Consider the following 13,685-nt stretch of genomic DNA (forward strand, 5'->3'; position numbering starts at 1 on the left):
AAAAAGGATAATTTTTTCATTGCAAAACCTTTGTCCAAATGGACAGATGATGAATGTAAGATGGCTCAGCTTGATAGATCTGCTCAAAACATTATAGCTTCTGCACTAGATACTAATGAATTTTTCAGGATATCAAAGTGCAAAACTGCTAAGGAAATGTGGGAGACACTCAAGGCTGCTCATGAACCAAAGGAAGCAATGACAAAAAGTCAAGCAAGAAGAAAGAGAAGACAAAATAAGAAAAGCCTAAATCTTTGCTTCATGGGCAGAAAAGAGGATGACTCAAGTAGTGTAAGTTCATCAAACTCTTCAAACTCTGAAAATTATGGCCAATTGCTTCAAGCCTTTCAAGAAACGCATGAAGAAGCCAACCGATTGGCTCTCTTGAACAATCGATTAAAAGAAAAGAACATCCGGATGGAAAATAGAGTAAAAATACTGGAAGAGGATTTAAAACATTCAAAAATGGATTTTGAAAATTTGGAAATCATTTACAAAAACTCCTCTTTGCAAGTGTGATACTCTAGTTTGTGAAAATCTTGAAAAGAAGGTCCACTATCTTGTTAAAACAGTGGATAAGCTTTCTAAAGGCCAATCAAACTTTGAGAGTGTGCTAGCATCTCAAAATTGTGTTTTTGGAAAATCTGGATTGGGTTTTAATCCACAAAACAAACAAGATAGATTTTCAAAATCATTTTCGAAAATGCCAGAAAAACAATCGATTGGACCATCGAAACAACCGATTGTTACATGCTTCTATTGCATGAAAAGAGGCCATTCTGTGAGATTCTGTAAAATCAGAAAACATGTTGTTCCTAAAGGGCTTATGAAGTGGATTCCCAAGGGAAATAAAACTTTTATTGATGAGTATAAACCAGATGGACCCACATTCATAAGGGGACCAAACCTTTGTACTTGAAAATCTCTTTTGTAGGAAATCTTGGAGGAGAGTAAGCAACTTTGGTACTTGGACAGTGGATGCTCCAAGCATATGACAGGGGACAAATCAAAGTTTCTGAGAATATCCTTCAAGCAAGAGGGTCATGTCACCTATGGAGACAACAATAAAGGAAGAATTCTTGGAAGAGGATCCATAGGAGATGAGGACAACTTGGTAATCCATGATGTGCTCTTTGTTGAAGGTCTAAAGCATAATCTGCTAAGCATTAGCCAACTCTGTGACAAGGGGTATCAAGTGATGTTCAAGACAAACACATGTGAAATCTGTCTACCCAACACCAAAGAGGTAATGTTGGTATGTAAGAGAATTAATAATGTGTATCTTCTAGATATCTCTTCACCATGTTCAATTGGATGTCTTCTATCCAAGCAAGATGAATCTTGGCTTTAGCATAGAAGAATTGCTCATATTCACATGAATCATTTGAATAAGCTAATATCAAAAGATCTTGTGATTGGGCTGCCAAAACTCAAGTTTGAGAGGGATCACATTTGTGAAGCACGCCAAAAAGGGAAACAAGTGAAAAGTTCTTTTAAAACCAAAAATGTTGTCTCTTCCTTGAGACCTCTTGAACTTCTTCACATGGATCTCTTTGGACCCTCTAGAACTATGAGTCTTGGTGGAAATTATTATGCTCTTGTTATTGTTGATGATTTCTCTAGGTACACTTGGACCTTGTTCTTGGAATCAAAGAGTGATGCCTTTGTTGCATTCAAAAAACTAGCAAGAAGACTACAAAACACAAAGAGCAGTAACATAGGTTCTATAAGGAGTGACCATGGAGGAGAATTTCAAAATGGGAAGTTTGTCAAGTTCTGTGAAAAGTTGGGGATTCTACATAATTTCTCTGCTCCAAGAACACCACATCAAAATGGAGTTGTAGAGAGGAAGAACAGGTCTCTTGAAGAGCTTGCAAGAACAATGCTTAGTGAATCATCACTTCCTAAGTATTTTTGGGCAGATGCAATGAGCACCTCTTGTTATGTGATGAATAGGGTACTTATAAGGCCCATTTTGAAGAAAACTCCATATGAACTTTTCAATGGAAGGAAGCCCAACATCAGTCACCTTAAAGTCTTTGGTTGTAGCTGTTTTGCTCTCAACAATGGAAAGGAAAGCTTGGGAAAGTTTGATGAAAAAGCTGACCTTGGTATTTTCACTCACAAGCCATGCATATAGAGTCTACAACAAAAGGTTGATGACTGTAGAAGAATCAGTTCACGTTGTCTTTGATGAGGTAGATCACAGAATTAGTTAGATCCCAAAGATCAGTGCTGAGGAAGATGAACATAGCATCAGTTTGGAGAAGCTGGAAATCTGTGCAGAAAAACAACCAGTTGATTCGCAGAAACAACCGATTGAAATTCTGCAACAGAGTGAGCTGCCCAAAGAGTGGAGGATTCCTATAGATCTGTCAGTGGATAACATCATAGGGCAGATAAAGGAAGGTGTCTCCACACGTAGCTCCATCTCAAACTACTGCAGGCACATAACTTTTGTCTCTCAAATTGAACCAAAGTCAATTGAGGAAGCTCTCAAGGATGAGAAGTGGGTTGAAGCTATGCATGAAGAACTAAATCAGTTTGAAAGGAATGAGGTATGGTTTCTTGTCCCTAAAACTAATGAAATGAATATTATTGGTTCGAAATGGGTTTTCAGGAACAAGCTAGATGAGGATGGAGTGATCACGAGGAACAAAGCAAGGCTAGTTGCCAAAGGCTACAATCAAGAAGAGGGCATAGACTATGGTGAAACCTTTGCTCCTGTGGCTAGATTGGAGGTTGTAAGGTTGTTGCTGGCCTTTGCATGTATGAGTGGTTTTAAACTCTTCCAAATGGATGTAAATAGTGCCTTCTTGAATGGCTACATCAATGAGGAAGTCTATGTAGATCAACCACTGGGTTTTGAAGATCACAAGTATCCCAACCATGTCTTCAAGTTGAAGAAAGCTTTGTATGGACTGAAACAAGCTCCAAGGCAGTGGTATGAGAGGCTTAGCAACTTTCTGCTATCTCATGGTTATGAAAGAGGAATGGTAGACAAGACTCTCTTCATCAAGAAGTCAAATGCAGAAATAATTCTTGTGCAAATCTATGTTGATGACATCATCTTTGGTGCTACACAAGATAGATTGTGTGAAGAATTTGTAGCTGCAATGAAAGGTGAGTTTGAAATGTCTATGATGGGAGAACTATCTTTCTTTCTTGGATTGCAGGTTAAGCAAACAAAGGATGGGATCTTCTTAAGTCAATCAAAATATTGCAAGGAGATTCTCAAGAAATTTGAAATGGAGAATTGCAAAGAAGCAAACACTCCAATGCCATCAAGCTGTTACATGGATGTGGATGCTGCTGGAAAGAGTATAGATCAAACAAAATACAGAGGTTTGATTGGATCCTTGCTTTATCTAACAGTTAGTAGGCTGGACATCATGTTTGCAGTGTGTCTATGTGCAAGATGTCAAGCAAATCCTAAAGAGTCACACTTCAAATCTGCAAAAAGAATTTTGAAATATCTCAAAGGAACATCATTTGTAGGACTATGGTATCCTTCTCACTCTCCAATACATTTAATTGGTTATTCAGATTCTGACTTTGCAGGTTGCAAGCTAGATAGAAAAAGCACAAGTGGCACTTGTCACCTTCTTGGCTCAAGCCTAATCTCATGGCATAGCAAGAAGTAACCATGTGTTGCTCTTTCTACTGCTGAGGCTGAATATATAGCTGCTGGTAGCTGCTGTGCACAGATTCTATGGCTCAAGCAACAACTTGCAGATTTTGGTTTACAAATCAGCAAGGTTCCCTTGATGTGTGATAACACAAGTGCAATCAATCTCACCAAAAATCAGATTCAACACTCAAGGACCAAACATATTGAGATAAGACATCATTTCATCAGAGATCATGTACAAAATGGGAACTGTGAAGTGAAGTTTGTCGAGACCAAATTGCAGTTAGCTGACATCTTCACAAAACCTTTACCAAAAGAGAGGTTTTTCTTCTTAAGAAATGAGTTAGGTATTCTTGATCTTAATAATCTCTCTTAAACCTGTTTTTGGTACATGTTAAAGTCTATTTGTGAAGACAAATAGGGGGAGAATTATTGGTTCTTGTATATCTTTGTCTGGTATTGCATAAAATGTTAAAATCTCTGATATAAAAGTGTTTTCTGCTGCTGCTGATAGAAACAACCGATTGTTTCGTATTAACAACCGATTGTTTATTATGTTTAATACCTTGAATGTGTAATAAACTGTCTTACTGCTGTAAGAAGCTTTGGACAGTATAAATGTTTTTTTTGTAGGAACTACTTCAGATTTAATCAGATCAAACACAAGTACTAGAGATTTGTCTTCATCAAATAGGGGGAGATTGTTGAACTAAGTGGTGTTCAATGTTTTGAAGAATCCAAATCCTTTGAAGGATGTTGAAGCCTCTGCTTTGCTTGATGTTGTTGTGCTGGTTTAAGCTTTGTTCTGGGGTAGTTTATATGTTGTAATCCACCCTTTGACCTAATCTCAAGCAATTAGCATCTCAATCTTTATGAAAGTAAAATGTTTTTCAAACTAAGTTGAAATAACCGATTATTTTGTAGAAACAACCGATTGTTTATACTTAGGTGTTTTGAGAAAGATTGAAAACTGTTTTTGAATGGTTGAAACTGTTAAGTACCAAAACAACCGATTGATTCGAGGAAACAACCGATTGTTTGTTTTGGAATCATAACAGAAAAACTGTTTTGTGTTTGACTGAGCTTTAAATGCTTTAACTGTATACGCTCCAATCATTAAATGTTTTGACCAATCTTTTAATGCAATTTAAGAGTTTGTTAAGATTTGATAACAAACTACATCTTTGAATATATTAAGAAAAAAAGATTTGAGAATTAAGAATCTTTTAACAAAGTTTTTCTAAAGAGTTTTTCAAAGAGCTGAGATTGCTAAGAGTTTGTGATTGATCATGGTGCTGGAATAGGATTCTACTTGTATTGATTTCAGATATTCATCTGTAACAAGTGTAATCTTTGTACTCTGTTGAACAATTTCGTTTTTGTGTTTGCTGAGATTGGCTGTGTGTTCTTGAGGTGTTCAAGATCAACAATCTTAGTGTTGGCCAAGGAGAGTGTGTTTCTTGAGGTGTTCAAGGTCATTCTCTTGGTTGTTATGTAAGTGATCAAGGTGTGGTTGCTTAGTGGATATCCTCAGGGTTTCTGAGAAGACTGGATGTAGCTCTGGATTTGGAGTGAACCAGTATAAACAACTGTGTACAATTTCTCTATCCCTATCTCTTTAAATTCAGTTTTGTCATTTAAAAACTGGTATAAATAACCGTTTGTTTCGTTAAAACAACCGATTGTTTTTCCAGCTTTGTGCTTTTGCTTTTTGTTTTGAAAAACTGAATCCTTAATCAAGGTTTTCTAAAAGAATTTTCATTCTAAGCTTAAAAGTTTACTAAAATCTTTCTTAAACAATTTCCCCCTCTTGTTTAAGGCCATATATTCTAACACTAGTGATGCCTTGAGTGAGGATCTTAGGAGAAGTAAAAGACAAAGAAAGGAAACATCTTTTGGAGATGACTTTTATACTTATCTAGTTGAGAATGATCCAATAAGTTTTTTAGAAGCTACTAATGCTCCTGATGATAAACATTCTGATGGATCCATATAGAAATATAAGGCAAGATTAGTTGCTAAAGGTTTTACTCAAAACATAACATAGATTACTTTGATACTTTTGCCCCTGTTACTAGGATTTCCTCTATCCGTGTGTTGCTAGCCTTAGCATATATCCATAAGTTAGTAATTCACCAAATGGATGTTAAAATAGCCTTTCTGAATGGTGAATTAGAAGAGGAAATTTATATGACTCAACCTGAAGGTTGTGTAGTTCCAGGTCAAAAGGAAAAAGTATGCAAATTTTTAAAATCTTTGTATGGTTGGAAACAAGCACCAAAATAATGGCATGAAAAACTAGATAATGTTTTACTTTATGAAGGTTTTTCTACCAATGATGCTGATAAATGTGTGTATTCTAGATCTGAAAATGGTGAATATGTCATTATATGTTTGTATGTGGATGACATGCTAATTTTTGGTACATGCAATGATATAGTTTTTCAAACAAAATTGTTTCTTGGATCTAAGTTTGAGATGAAAGACATGGGTGAAACAAGTGTGGAGTTGAGAAGTCGTTTTCACCCTTGCACTAGTCTTTCAGAAATGTGGTTGCAGTGGAGAAGTCGTTCCGCCCCTGCTATGCCTGGTCTTTCGGAGGTTAAAGAACGTTGTTGCAGTTAAGAAGCTGAAACGTTCAAATGCGGTTTGAGAAGATTCAAATCGGTTGTGAAATTGGTTGGTTCCTCTCCCTATATAAAGAGAGCTCCACCCACTTCAAAAAATGCATCTCACACACTCACCTCTTCATCTTCTTCAAATCCACCATCGTGACCATCTTCTTCCCCTCACCTTTTTCCACTTTCTCTCTCCTCATTTACTTTATTTTATTTTAATATTATATTGGGTTCTTACTCTTTTAAAGAGTAACTTGCTAGTTCTGATCCTCAGAAATTACCGGAAAATCCTGTTGTATCCTGGTAGGCTTGCACAATATACTGCGGATAAGTCCTTACGAATAGTGATTACTCATGCCTCGGAAAACCAACTTTTATTATTTTAAAGTCTCATTTACTACCTTAACAACAACTTAATACAGTTAAAAAATTGGAGGGAATCTCATTATTTTAAAGCTTACTAGTAAGCTTAATCATTTTAATACACCATATTACCAATCTATAATGGACTGAATTGGTTAAATACTCTATTTTAACAATTGTTAATATAAGATTAGTCTATTTTAACTAGTGTTAATATAAGACTAGTGATTAAAATCAAATTGTGAGTAAAAAAATATATGTAAATGATATTGTGAATAAAAATAGTTAGAATTTATTATTTATGATATATTATATTTAAGATTTTGTCTTTGAATACGTTTTGTAAGCCATTTTCTCTTTTAAAAGGATTTATTAATTCTTATAAGATGGCTTAGATATACTTTTTGGTTCCATAATTACGTAATTTGAGTTGTTTTAAAGTTTTAATTGTGAGTTTTTAATGTTTCATAATTAGCAATCTTGATCTATTGATAATATATGATTTAATTGTTGGTAAAAACTGTTAGTTTGTATTTGAGAATAATAATGATAAAAAATTGTTGTTAACCAATTTTGGGTTGATTTGGCCCATTGAGAATAACTCATCCATATTAAGATTTCTTTGGTCAAGTTAGTGTAGTCAAATAAAATTTTGAATATTTATTTATTCTTATTTAATAATATTCATTTTCCTTTTGTTAAATTAAAAAACACACAAACTATATATATATATATATATATATATATATATAAAATTTTAAATATTTATAAAACATTACATATTTACTTTAAATATTTGTTTGTGGGTATATATATATATTGAGTTTTGAGTTCGTTATCTCCTTCCCTTTCTTTTTTTCTCTAAAAAATACAAAATCTCTCAATTCATGGTTTCTTTTCTCTTCTATTCAAACATTTTCAATTTCCCAGAGTCAATCGGTGCATGTACTACCTCTAATCGTCACAAAAATAATTACAATTTTTTTGAATTAATCGTTGCATGGGTCAATCTCAATTTTTTTAAGGTTACTAATAAGTAGAGTGGATCATATTAGCACACTAATGGAAAATTTTCCCTCTACCTCCTTCGTACTTTTTCATACATCTTTATATTAATTGTAAAAAGTTAATTTTAACTTTTTTAAAATTTTTAAATAACATTAGTTGCAATTTCGCACCCCATATCTTCCTTCCAATCGTAACATTTTCATTATTTTTCAACGACAACGTTTGAGAGAATATTTTTTTTTTTTTTATAAAAGTTTTCATGTTAGGCATCACTATGTAACTTGACATCTCAGCTAGGCTGACACCTCAAGTAACAACAATCATCTGCCATCACATGAAAAAAAGTATTATTAAAAAAAAGAAAAAGAAAGAAAATACAAAAATATGGGGGCACTAGACCAAAACTCACATGTTAACAAAAACGATACATAGGTAGACTATACCTATTCATAAAGAATTCTAAGAACAGACTAGATGGAAGTCTATTATACCAATGAAATGATTCTCTATGAATGAACCCTAAATTAGCCAACTTATCAGCACATGCATTCCCCTCACGAAAAATATGAGTAACCCTAAACCTGATTGTCCCACAGAAATTAAGATAAGTATTCCATCGATTACGAAGCATCCACGGAACATTAGCCCTAGCAGTAAAAGCAGCACAAACCAAGGCAGAATCACATTCAAGCCAAGCTTTAGTAAGTCTCATCTTTTGAGCTTCCTCCATAGCATGTATAAATCCATAAAACTCAGCAACCAAAGCAATCTGAACTTCAAGAAACGCTGAAAAAGCACCAATAAATTCTCCCATACTCCCACGAAAAACACCTCCACAAGTAGCAAGACCAGGATACCCCCTAGCAGCCCCATCAGTGTTAATTTTAACCCAGCCTGGTGAATGAAATTCCCATCTAACAGAAAGAGGACGCATAACTTTCCCACTACGATTCTTAATACCAAAAAACTTAATCACGTTGAAATCCAACATATCATTCTTCATTGAAGCTTTAGACGGATTTCCCACTAGACAAGTTAAATCTTTAATTACCGAAATAGCCTTAGAAACCTCAATCTTATCCTAAAATCTAGCATAATTCCTCATACGCCATATCATCCATATAGAAAAGGTTGTCACAACAAGCTTAATCACCATTTAAGCATGTGTGACAGGGTTGACAAAAAGATTTGTTGTATTCTACACTTCCCATTGTGAAGATAATTTTTTTTTTTTAATTTAATACTCCATTTTTGAATCTTACTGTTTTGTTTTTAAGTTTTGCATTTTTGCATCTTGTTGATTTTTTTCTAGGTTGTTTAATATGAATTTAAACATGAATTTTTGTTTTGTAAGTTTAGTTGCATTTATTCACCTTGCAATGATGTAATTTTCAAATACTATACAACAAGAATGGATGCACGTGAAGCAAAACCGAGTAGTGGACAGGGAAAGCATGCATTTGAGAGTGGTCATATCAAAATTAATTTCAATTACATTATCAACGAAGTAAAAGTTAAAGTTAAAGTTCAATACACTTTAAAATCATTATTCATGTTAGCTATCGTGGAAGAGATTATTAATATATGACATATCTCAAAGATAAATAACACCATCATAATTCAAACATGTGTATTATTTGATCCAAAATTTAGTTAATAAATAATATAAAATTATACAGAGAATAGGGGAGGGTAAATTTTTGTCCTATTCTCAATGGGGTAGGAAGGAACATCGAACTTTTATCCCGACATGGATAAGGATATGTTAATGATGATTTTGAAATAAACAATGGCATGCCACTATACACATATATGTCAGATTTGTTAGAATTTATAATTGGGGATTAGGAGCTCAATATAAATATAATTCATTTTCTTATGATGTAAGTATCTTTACCTATATTTCAATTTAGTTTATGTTAAATTATTTTTTATTGTGCCTTAACTAAAAACTTGTAGGTATTTGCATGAAGTTTCTATCAATGAAAAGAATGAAGATGTCTATGGATTCTTAGATCCCTCGTATACTAATCCCACTAGAATAAAGAAATTCGAAACCCAGTCATACATCAGTAACACCTTGGAAAAAGAGGGAAAAAAATTTACATATGCCCTTACATTAATGAGTAAGCTTAATTATAAGTCGTAAATTATTATTATTTCATATTTTAAATATTTACTAATTTTTTCATGGATGATATAAGGGTCATTGGTAGTTACTTGTCTTATCCATGATCGATAAGACTAATGTGTGGTTTTGTTCCCTACACAAGAGGTCATCCATACATCAGAAGAATATGATTGATACGTAAGTAGACCTATAAACTTAACTTTGTATGTTAGTAATTAAGCATCTACTAACGCGGTTTTTTGTATTAATCAGTTCATGAAAAACCGCGTTAGTAGATGCTTAATTACTAACATACAAAGTTAAGTTTATAGGTCTACTTACGTATCAATCATATTCTTCTGATGTATGGATGACCTCTTGTGTAGGGAACAAAACCACACATTAGTCTTATCGATCATGGATAAGACAAGTAACTACCAATGACCCTTATATCATCCATGAAAAAATTAGTAAATATTTAAAATATGAAATAATAATAATTTACGACTTATAATTAAGCTTACTCATTAATGTAAGGGCATATGTAAATTTTTTTCCCTCTTTTTCCAAGGTGTTACTGATGTATGACTGGGTTTCGAATTTCTTTATTCTAGTGGGATTAGTATACGAGGGATCTAAGAATCCATAGACATCTTCATTCTTTTCATTGATAGAAACTTCATGCAAATACCTACAAGTTTTTAGTTAAGGCACAATAAAAAATAATTTAACATAAACTAAATTGAAATATAGGTAAAGATACTTACATCATAAGAAAATGAATTATATTTATATTGAGCTCCTAATCCCCAATTATAAATTCTAACAAATCTGACATATATGTGTATAGTGGCATGCCATTGTTTATTTCAAAATCATCATTAACATATCCTTATCCATGTCGGGATAAAAGTTCGATGTTCCTTCCTACCCCATTGAGAATAGGACAAAAATTTACCCTCCCCTATTCTCTGTATAATTTTATATTATTTATTAACTAAATTTTGGATCAAATAATACACATGTTTGAATTATGATGGTGTTATTTATCTTTGAGATATGTCATATATTAATAATCTCTCTATACAAGGGACTAAAGAGAGGTTGTTTGCCAGAGGGAGAAAAGATATACAATACACAGTTTCGTTTACCACCTTCAGAGTGCCATTCACGGTGCTTCGATACGGAGGTGTAGAGTTTTGGTGTTTCTCGCTAGCTGACTTGAGCGTCGGAGTGCAAACGGCCGCTAGGGCGCCCTTTTGTCCTTCTTTGCAGGTACCCACAGGTAGCCAGAGGGAAGGTGTCCCTAGCTGACGGGCAAGGTTGCGCACAAAGACGTCCCAGGTCAACCGACCGGAACAATGTGAACCTTATTTTGTAATGCAGTTATTTATGGATGAGCAAGCACTGCCTTCTTCTGCCATAGATTGTGTGACACATGCTTGGGCCACATATTTACTTGATTTTTATAACTCTAGGATAGCTAATCAATAGTGTAGGAATTAGATAGATAGATAGGAATATAGGTAAAGATATATGTTATTAGTGTTTGTAATATACTTTTTTTTATCAATATATATAATTTGATTCTCTGAATTTATGAATTTGTCTGGTTGAATTATAATTGAACAAGTAAATTTAGATGAGAATTAGAATTAAAAAAAATGTACTAAAAAATTTAGCATTAAACAAAATCTACCAGGGCGACATATAATATATAAAAAGAATTGCATGCTTCTATATAGTTAAACTATAAATTATTTGAATTCCTTACACATAAATACTGACTATTTGAATAAAAAATTGAGAAACACACAAATAATTAACTAAAAACATATTTTGTGAGATATAAACTTAAATAAATAGAGATTCATAGATCAAGACAAACCAACAAATATTGAGACATATTTTAAGAGAACACTTAAACACTTAAAAATCCTACACTTACTTTAATTACACAATATAAAATCTAAATAGGTCGAACAATGACTATAAATAAACAAATAAACCATAAACACAGTTTAACCATTCAGAAATCATTTAAAAATCCTAATAATGTTCTTCACCTTCCTTATACAGAAACTTCACTCACTTTCACCTATGTTACACAACAATCGTTTTTTTTTTATCAACAAGAAAATACCCTCATCTCTTCTAAACAACCAAACCTTCTAAAATATAGAATAACAAACAACCCAACCGAAAAAGTACCTCTTATAAAAGCTCACTTAATTGAAAACATACAAGCCACATGATCAATGCACCACTCAGAGTAAGTAAAACTAGCAGAAACAATTTTAGATGTTACCCAAGACCAAGCCTTTAATTGTGCCAAAGTGAACATTTCCGAAAGGTCGATCACCCCTCCTTGGAAAATATGTTTATTCCTGTGCTTCCACAATTCACTAACTACAGCAATCCAAACACAATTCCAAATAACATTAACCTGGATAGGAGCATTTATCAAATTAAAATGCAAGAAGTGAGCAGTTGGATCAACAACAGACAGAGTTATTGAAACAAAAATCATAAAAAATGCGTAAAAAATAATAAACCTACCTGCATATGCACACAAACACTTTTACCTACCTTACACAAAAACATTTCACTTACTTTACATGGTCGCAACTTCATTGTAGAGTCTTTTCAGTCACAACAGACAGGTAGAAAAAAGTTAGTAAACCTAAATATGTATTCGCACAAGCAACCTACCTTACACAGAGAGTTAACTACTTTAACCTAGTTTTCACGTTGTCATACACTGCACTGCATTGTAGAGCTTTTCAAAAGCTAAACTACTTTAACCTAGTTTCCACGTCATCATACACTCACTCCTTTGCAGAGCTTTTCAAAAGCTCGATTATTTTAACCTACTTTCCACAATGTCGTATACTCCACTTATCCATAATCTTGAAAATAAACTTAAAAAAAATAGAGTCTTTAATTTTTTAAAATTCGTTAAATTTTATAATGTTTTAAAACTAATAATGAATTATTATAATAATATTTTATAAATATAATTTATAATGACACTTTGTAAATTTATAATGATTAGTTTATAATTTTTAATGATTATGTTCATATAATTTCAAATTAAAAAAAAATATGTAAATTAATAATTTAGTCAATGTTTAAGAGAATTTTTTAAAGATATGCATTTCATAATAAAAATAATTATGTAAAAAATTATAGTAAAAAATTAAAAATTTAAACTTTATTATCATTTAATCTTGATATTTTTTTCGTGTATTATATTTTGGTTGACTTTTTTTAACATTTTTTAATTTAAAATTTAATTCCTAGATACATATAATATATAAAAAAGAATTGCATGCTTTAATATAGTTAAATTATAAATTAGTTGTTTTCCTTACACATACAGACTATTTGAATAAACAAATTGAGAAATACAATTTTTTTTTAATTAAAAACATAATTTGTGAGATACAATAATAAACTTAAATAATTAGAGATTCGTAAATGAAGACAAAGCTGCAAATATTGAGACACATTTTAAGAGTGAAACACATTAAAAATAAAGATGAAAATTTAAACACATTTGTACACACAAACACTGAAACATCATAAAGACACTGAATCCACACACATTCAAAAATTATAAACACACCTTATGACTAATGAAAAATCCTAAACTTCTTTTAATCACACACTAACAAACCTTGCGTACAATTAGTCAAAAACACTTAAAAATCCTACCCTTACTTTAATTACACACTATAAAATCTAAATAGGTCAAACATTGACTATAAATAAACAATTAAATCCTAAGTAAAGTCTAACCATTCAAGAACCATTTAAAAACCCTAATAATGATTTAACTACACGCTATAAAACCTAAATGCAAATGACACAAACACTCAATGACCTTCACCTACCTTATACAAAAACTTCACTAACTTTCACCTATTTTACACAAAAACCGTACATTATACTA

The sequence above is a fragment of the Phaseolus vulgaris genome, chromosome 10, assembly GCF_000499845.2.
Source record: "Phaseolus vulgaris cultivar G19833 chromosome 10, P. vulgaris v2.0, whole genome shotgun sequence".
NCBI classification, from domain to species: domain Eukaryota; kingdom Viridiplantae; phylum Streptophyta; class Magnoliopsida; order Fabales; family Fabaceae; genus Phaseolus; species Phaseolus vulgaris.